Source organism: Phaethon lepturus, unplaced genomic scaffold, assembly GCF_000687285.1.
Source record: "Phaethon lepturus isolate BGI_N335 unplaced genomic scaffold, ASM68728v1 scaffold1894, whole genome shotgun sequence".
NCBI classification, from domain to species: Eukaryota; Metazoa; Chordata; class Aves; order Phaethontiformes; family Phaethontidae; genus Phaethon; species Phaethon lepturus.
Genome location: NW_010533749.1, coordinates 63,158 through 70,709, shown reverse-complemented (window position 1 = coordinate 70,709; position 7,552 = coordinate 63,158). Strand labels below are relative to the sequence as shown.

The 7,552-nt window shown below is 36.3% G+C and overlaps 1 protein-coding gene across 1 annotated transcript in view; it reads left to right on the top strand.

Annotated features, from left to right (window-relative positions):
- Window positions 1–7,552, top strand: part of DENND1A (DENN/MADD domain containing 1A) — a gene marked incomplete at both ends in the record, with an annotated part of 171,623 nt that overhangs the window by 113,474 nt on the left and 50,597 nt on the right. The window lies entirely within an intron of this gene.

The window sequence follows — 7,552 nt, the reverse complement described above, 5'->3', positions numbered from 1 at the left end:
CCAGGAAGCGTTGCCTCTTTGTAGGTCTTAAATTAGCAAGCAGTGTGAAGGGTAGGAGTTGCAAATGCCCTTGAAGGGCGACTGACTTGTGTCGCTGTTTTTGATACCTGTGTTTGGAAATTCAGGCTTGGTGTTTAGGATACATAACAATTTACAAAGCTGAGTTTTGCATCACATAAAGTAATATGCGTATTACTAGAATATTTGTTCTTATGTTGTCCATAAAAAACGTATAATTTCTCTGGAAATACTGATCAAACGTATTCTTTCACTAGGGCATATGTATGTAATAATGATCCTCTACGTCTTTGTGTGTTAAAACTTAGACTAGTATGCTATGTAACTTCCCCTCTTTCCAGCGTTAATGTGAAGTAACTTTAGAAGTCACTTTTTTCGTGAGAAGCTAGATGGAATATGCAGGACCTCTTTTCTTTTTTTTTTTTCCTTCTCATCCTGGCTACAGATTATTTTTTTATGCCCTTTTTATTGCTAAATAAAGTACAGAATTGCAGTACAATGTGTTAATGAAAAAGTAATTATTTTAAGTCAATGTGTACATTTGCACATCATATGCTCATGTTAGAGGCGTTTCTGATAATTACCCTTGAATACTGCATAGACAGGACCAAAGTAATATCTAGGAAACAATCTAGCATGTCTTTTTCATTGGCATGCTTATTATGGTGTCTGTCTATTTGAAAAAGAAGGAAGAGACCTGGGAGAGGATGGGATAATACGTCCATACAGATACTTGTCAGCTTTCACAAATATTTTTGCTCAGAAAGAGCTGCATGGTTAGCCTGGCAATGGGTATAGAAAAAAATCAATAATTACACCTTGGAGTTGCTTTGCATGATGTCTCACTCCTGCCTTGCTACATAAACCCATTACCTCGTCCTTTGTCTGAGTTTTTCAGATTGCAGGGCTCTGTAGGCCTTCCAAACTCCATCTGTAAAAACTCAAAAAAGGAGTTGTTCTTGGAGAAGCCAATTTTCATCCATTTTAGTAACTTGTGAAAAAATCTGTTTAGTACTAAATCCAGTATGGCTTTTGAATTGCTGGAGATTCTGGAACACAGACACACTTTGGCAAAGTACAGTTATTCAAAGTGCCTTATGAAATAAATTAAATAAATAAAACAAACTGTCTTCCCTCCTCGCTCTGCTCTTAAGTATAAATTGAATACTTCCAGATAGACATGCATCTTCCAGCTAACTTTGCTTTTTCCGTTGAAAAATAAAATAAAATCATACAGTAGGCTATTGTACCTGTTTGTTGGCAAGTACTGCATAATTTCTCTGTGTGTTGGGCAAGGGAAAGATGACATTTGTCAAATGAGCTAGACAATTCCTAGTTTAACTCTTTACCTATTTTTGATGCTGGAAGCTTACTGTCTTTGTCCTTTTCTTCATACGTAGGTATAAAATCCTGTGTTTTATTTGTTAGAATAACAATTTAGTAGCAACAGCAATTTTTTTCTCATGATCTAGCAGTTGTGTATTTTTAAAAAGACATTGTATTAATTTTTCCATATCAAAATAATTTCATAAACTACAACTGCTGTCATTATTCAGTATTAATTTTTCTTTAAGTGCTGAAATTTCAGCAAATAGATCTTTAAAAGTGTTTTGTTAATCCACATGTTCTAGTTTCAGGATAAGGGATTAATTCCTCAGACTTGTATTCAAGTTAAGACAGGTGGACTCTTTATCTACCGTAGAGCCCCATGGGAGTAATTGCAGTTATATATGGGCTCGTGGTTCTGCTCCAGCAGCTCCAATTGCAGAATTTGTCATTGTTGTGTAAATGTTAGTGGAAGCTTAAACTTGCACAGAGAAAGCTCTTGTGTAAAGGGGAGGGTGAATTTGGAACGTAGAGGATAAAAATTTCTAGCGTTAAGTGTTGTTTCTGTGGGTTTTTGCTTTGCCTATCTTGGAATGGGTCCTCTGGAAGAAATATAGCAGAAATGTTAATATTTTAAACAAAATACACCCTCTCTCTCACCTCAAAAGATTATTTTTTTTTCCCAAACCACTGTGTATCTTAAAGTTAGTTTGCAGTTTCCCATGTTACACGGAGTCTCTGGAGAAGGAACAGTTATTTTAATGGAAAATGACAAATTTTTCTTGTGATTAAAATATCAAGCATATCCATTGACTGTTAAATCTAATTTGCTGTGACTGAAATGTTCTCCAGTGAGATAAGATAATCTCCTGTTATAGGTCAGAGGGCTCCAGCTGATTTATGAGGGAAAATCTTGGTCGAAAATATAGGGCTGTGTTTTGTGCTCTTATTTTTCAGCTTTTCTATCATCACCTAGTTAGTCATTCTTTATAAGATTTCCATTTAGCAATCCATAAAGTGACTTCAAAGAAGGCTAAAAGTTTATAAGCTGTTGGATAAGCAAGGCTGGAGCTATCACATGAATAATGGAACATGCTTACGGAACTAATTGAATTCATATTAGATGAAGATAAGTACTTAGTACTGATAAATAATGAGATAGGAAAATGAAACTCTATCAAATGAACACATCCCTTTCATAATCTTGTTTTATTTTGTACCTGCGCGCTGTATGCTATTTTAGTGTCCAAATTATATTAAATTGACCTTTGTGTTGTAAGCGGTGTCAAACTTAGCTGGCAGCCTTTTACATTTTGTCATAGTAAACGATTGTTTCAGCAACTGTTTCTGTAGCAAAGGTTATTAGTGTGATGGCGCTGATGGAAGAGGAATGCCCTTGACCTAGGAGACTACCTATTGGAATTTAGGCACATGTGCTGTTGATTAACTGTTTGGGATAGTTCTGTTTAGTTGTCAGATACTGAGTTGCTGGCAGTACACTCTTCCGTGGCAGGCTTCCAGTCGTTCAAGTAACAATAATGCCCACCCTTATCATGCTTTATTCGGGGCACAAAACCAACCTTTAAAGTTAATGGTTAGAAAAGTATTTCTTATACTTTTTTTTTTTAATGTTACGGTCACTCAAGGACTTTTTCTGGGACTTCAGAATTTTAATTCTTGCAGTATTATTCAGAATGAATTTGTGTGTGAAACTTCACATTGCATTTGTCTGAACAATTTTCTGACATTTTTCCTAAGTGTAAAGGACAGTTGTGCATGTCGTAAAACCTATATGAGCAGATTTTTGTTTTATTTTAACCTGGCATGGGGTAAAGTACGTTCATGTTAGGAAAAGAAGGTTCACTAAAATTCATGCTGTCTTTAACATGCTAGAACATGGCAGCTGATCTCACTTAACGTCGATAGTCTCTTCCTTACGCAGACGGAAAGCTGTGTGTTCAGTCCTCTGAGCCCCACGCACGAATTCTGGAAGCACTTTTTGGCATATTTGCCTGGTCTTTTTCAGGTAGACGTGAGGATGCTCTGTTTGTGATCCAGTCTGATAATATGCCAGTTAGCATGCACGGAGTCTGAGCTAACTCTCAGAACTCTGAGAAACCTGTTACATCAGCTTGGGCTTAGTACTGATGTGCCACGTGGCTTCCCCTTGCCGCAGAAGTCACCCTGAGAATTCATTGACGGCTGGCATCTTCCAGTGGTGGCGTTAACTGTTAATTATATTTTTTGATTGGGATGAGGAGTAATATTTTGCTTTTTCCATCTATTTATACTTAGTAAATCAGTTCCTTTTCTAGCTGTGACTGAAGAAGTGTAACTTTTTTACAGGGTTTAAGTGAAGGGGTTATATATATATATATTTGTATACACATACTTAAATCGAAGTCTTAAAACTAAATGTAATTTAGTCACTCACAAATACGGCTGTACATGGCTTCAGGAGCATTCATGAAAGTGCATTTAAAAATATGACAAACTACTTATGGAATTGTCTTTATCCAATTATTGGAAAAATGAAAATAATAGCTGTGTTTTTAATAAGAGAGTCTCTGCGTGTGGATGATTGAGCGGTAAGTTTTAAGAAACACGAACACTGCAGTACCGAGTACACTTCCCAGGAAGCGTAGAGGGTTTTTCTTCTGCGGCACAACAGTGTCAGCCCAGCACTAGTGATGTTTGTCACTCAGTTGGCAACAGCTGCTTGTGATAAGGATCTTGGGAATCACCTGTACAGGATCAGGGCACTGCACATCAAGGTTGGGAGCTGGGCGGAAGAGTGGGAGATGCACAGGAGGGGGCAGCAGCCCACCTGCTGTGCCCAGATCAAAGGGCTGGGGGGTCAGGGGGCACATCCAGCTTAACCACATTTGTCTGTTGAATAGCTATTTCAGATTGTAAATCTAAGGGTGATTTCATTAAGTCCTTCTGGCTGCTGTTGGGGCATGAAATAATAAAATTTTATATCCGTTGCCTTTCCTGCTTCTGGCAGCCAGATTGACACATTGTTGTCTGCAGTGTTGTGGTGTTTTTCTTAAGAAAATACATGGAAACTATTAACTAAGTAGAGACAAGCCATTAAGCAAATGGATTTTAGACTTGTGAATCATACTTCTGTAATATTCTCAAATATAATGTACAAACTAGCTACTAAAAAAGTTAGTTTATGTTAAGAGTTTTACCTTTCCAAAACAATTAGTGGAAGATACGTTTTCTTTTTTCTGTTACAACATTTTTTTAATACATTGATCACATTTGTATCTGGTTATGAAACCTCACGATCAACGTGGTTTATGTTTTGACACGAATTTAGCCATGAAGTTACACAAACGTGTTTTTCGACCGGGGGGAGGAGGGTGTTGGTTTTGGGTTTTTTTTTGTTGTTGTTGTTTTGTTTGGTTTTTTTTTTCAAGTGAACTAGTCAATAAAATTGTTCATCTGAAAGAAATTTAACTTAAGAATTTTTTTTTTTATGGTAGGAAATGCAAAAACTGCCAACTGCAGACAGTGATAATAAAATAACATTTAATATAAACTGGTGTTGGTATTATTGATGAATATTGCTTCTAGCATGTGATCCAAGTGAGACAGAGGAGCACGCTTTAATACTTCTATTAGAATATAGTTTTTCAGTGTTTTTGCAAACTTTCACATAAAACGTTTAAATTACTTCAAGTGTTTGGCTGCTTGTGAGCAGGACAGACGCACTAACTGCTGCTTATTTACTGACCTGGTGTTTAAGGCCCCCTGGAGTTTGTTTGAAAAGTTAAGAGATTTTCACAGTAAAGGTGCCATTTCTGAAATTTAAAGTGCTCTTTTCACCAGGAGATAAGTTCTCTCTGATTAAGTCAGTAATTCTTACTAAGCCATGTTTATAGAGGCCATAAACAATGGGTTCAGTGTGCTTGTTAAACCAGCTTTCCATACCTCTCCACTCTTTTAAAAAGAGACATTTAAAATAAAAGGCAGGTGTAGATGTTAGTTTGATTTGATGGTTTTTAGATGATTAATTATGACTACAAGTAATTTGGTAAGGATGGTTAAGAAAGGTTTGCAGTAGTGATATGTGATGCACATTTTTACTGAATCACTTCTTTTCACTCAGCAAATCCCTAGTCTGTAGTAAAATTAGGTGAGGAAACTGTAATGTTCATATTTCCTCTTGCTCTTTGCTTCTCCGCATTTTTTCGGCAAAATATGAACATACTCAGTATAGTCCATTCTGTTTAACAGGTATCACTTTATAAAATTTTGTTCTGATATTCAAGAAGTTGTGAAATATGGAACATGACTGTATAGGGCTTAGTGGCTGTCCCTTCGTATTTTGAGAAAATGATGACAACATGCAAACTGTATCTGTGAAAATTAGCTACATGTCATTGCAATTCATAGAGTCCAATGGGATGTAATGCGAGAAATGCAGTTGGATGCTGGGAATTTTTACTAAAACTCCAATAAGAGAGTAAATGCTTTTATTTCCAGGTCAGTTGGGCTGATAGGTACTACATTTAGCAAAAGAACCATTTGCTTATTTGACAGAAGCCCTTGTAACTATCTGATAATACCTTTATGAAAGTTTATAGTGAAAGATGATAATAACAGATATGGATTAAGATGAACTCATCAGTCTGCATTTCTCTAGGATGAGCCAAAATTGGATCACTGAAAATTTTTATTTTATTTTTTTCCAAATGTGTTGCAAGACAGATGCTATAAATCAAGTTAGTCTCAAGGGTTTTATTAAACTTGAGGGTTTGTCTCCACTGTCTTAATACAAATACTGAGAATTTTTAAGGTAAGGTTGTGCTCTTCACGGTGTAAAGGTATAGCACCGCAGAGTTTAATATTAGCCTTCCTTTCAGATACAGTTATTTCTGGGCCATGTGTGGAGATAATTACATTGATCAGCATTGTAGTCCTTGCACCATGAGCAACATCCTTTTGTACTATATGCCTTGGCAGATACCTGCTTGCCACAAGACTGTTCTTTGCTACCGAAAACCCCAACAGTTTGCTGAAGGGAAGGTGCAGAATCATCACCAAAGTTACAAAAAAATGCCATTGACAAGTTCAAGCACATGTTTGTTGCTTCTTCGGCAAGAATCAAGAGAAGGTTTCAATTCCTTCTGTCTTGTCCTACTAGCACTTGATTTTGACAAGCTTCTGGCTTTGGTTAAGTACATTGCAAGACCTTTTTGTTGGAGCTTTTTAGACTCCTCTGAGTATAAGTGAGATTTTTAATTTTCTGAAACAGGAAGGAGCAAATCAGTTTGTCTGGTGCTTCCGGACTCCTAGAAGGAGCAAGACTCCTGGATTGCTTTAGAGTTTATCAGATGCAGCCAACAGAGTGACCTTTGGTTCCCGAAATGGAGAGGAAAGTACCTGGGTTGTCATGCAGTACTTCTTATATGGAAAGCATTAAATGTAATATTCTTCCATTTAAGTTAAAGAAATGTCTCATGAAGACCTAAACTTATACAAAGTGTTTTTTATAGTTATTGGCTTTCCCCCCCCAAGTACACGGCAGTTTTCTTTATAGACAGAGGACTGAGCCTTGAAAACAGAAGGTAATTATTTAGATGCCTAAGGCTCAACTTTGCCATTGTTTTAGACCTTCAGTTCCTTTCTTTTAAAGGAAACAATTCCCCCCACCCTGCAAAACCTTAATTAAAAATTAAGCATGTTTTTGTTAATTTTCCTCCTCAGTAACTTGCATTTGGTCCTATATACAAGTATGTAGGTATTTAAATGTTTGTTTACAGTGTCACTGGGACATTTCCTTAATTACCATATTCTGTAGTTCCACTATTTCTGATTTTGAATTTTCAAAGCTGTATTTGAAGAGGGCTTAAATATTTATGATTAGTCAGTCACAAAAAAAAAAAAAGGATTCAATTCTCTTGTTAGTGGAAAAAGTGTTAAAATAAATAATTAAATGCTGCTCTGTTTCATATCAGTGATTCATTTACTGTTAAAGCAGGGAAATAAAGTCTGACTGTTTTAATTTGTTTAGATCACCAATATCTTCCGATGCTTAAAGTTAAAAGTACTAATGATTGTTCTTTTGAGAAACAGGTTATGCTTTGCTTTTGTATGTCCGTGTGCTGTTACAGATGATGTAAACACTCAAACTGGATTAGAGACATTTCTTTTTCTCAGTTCAGGGGAATAGGATAAAAAGTTTAGACCTGCT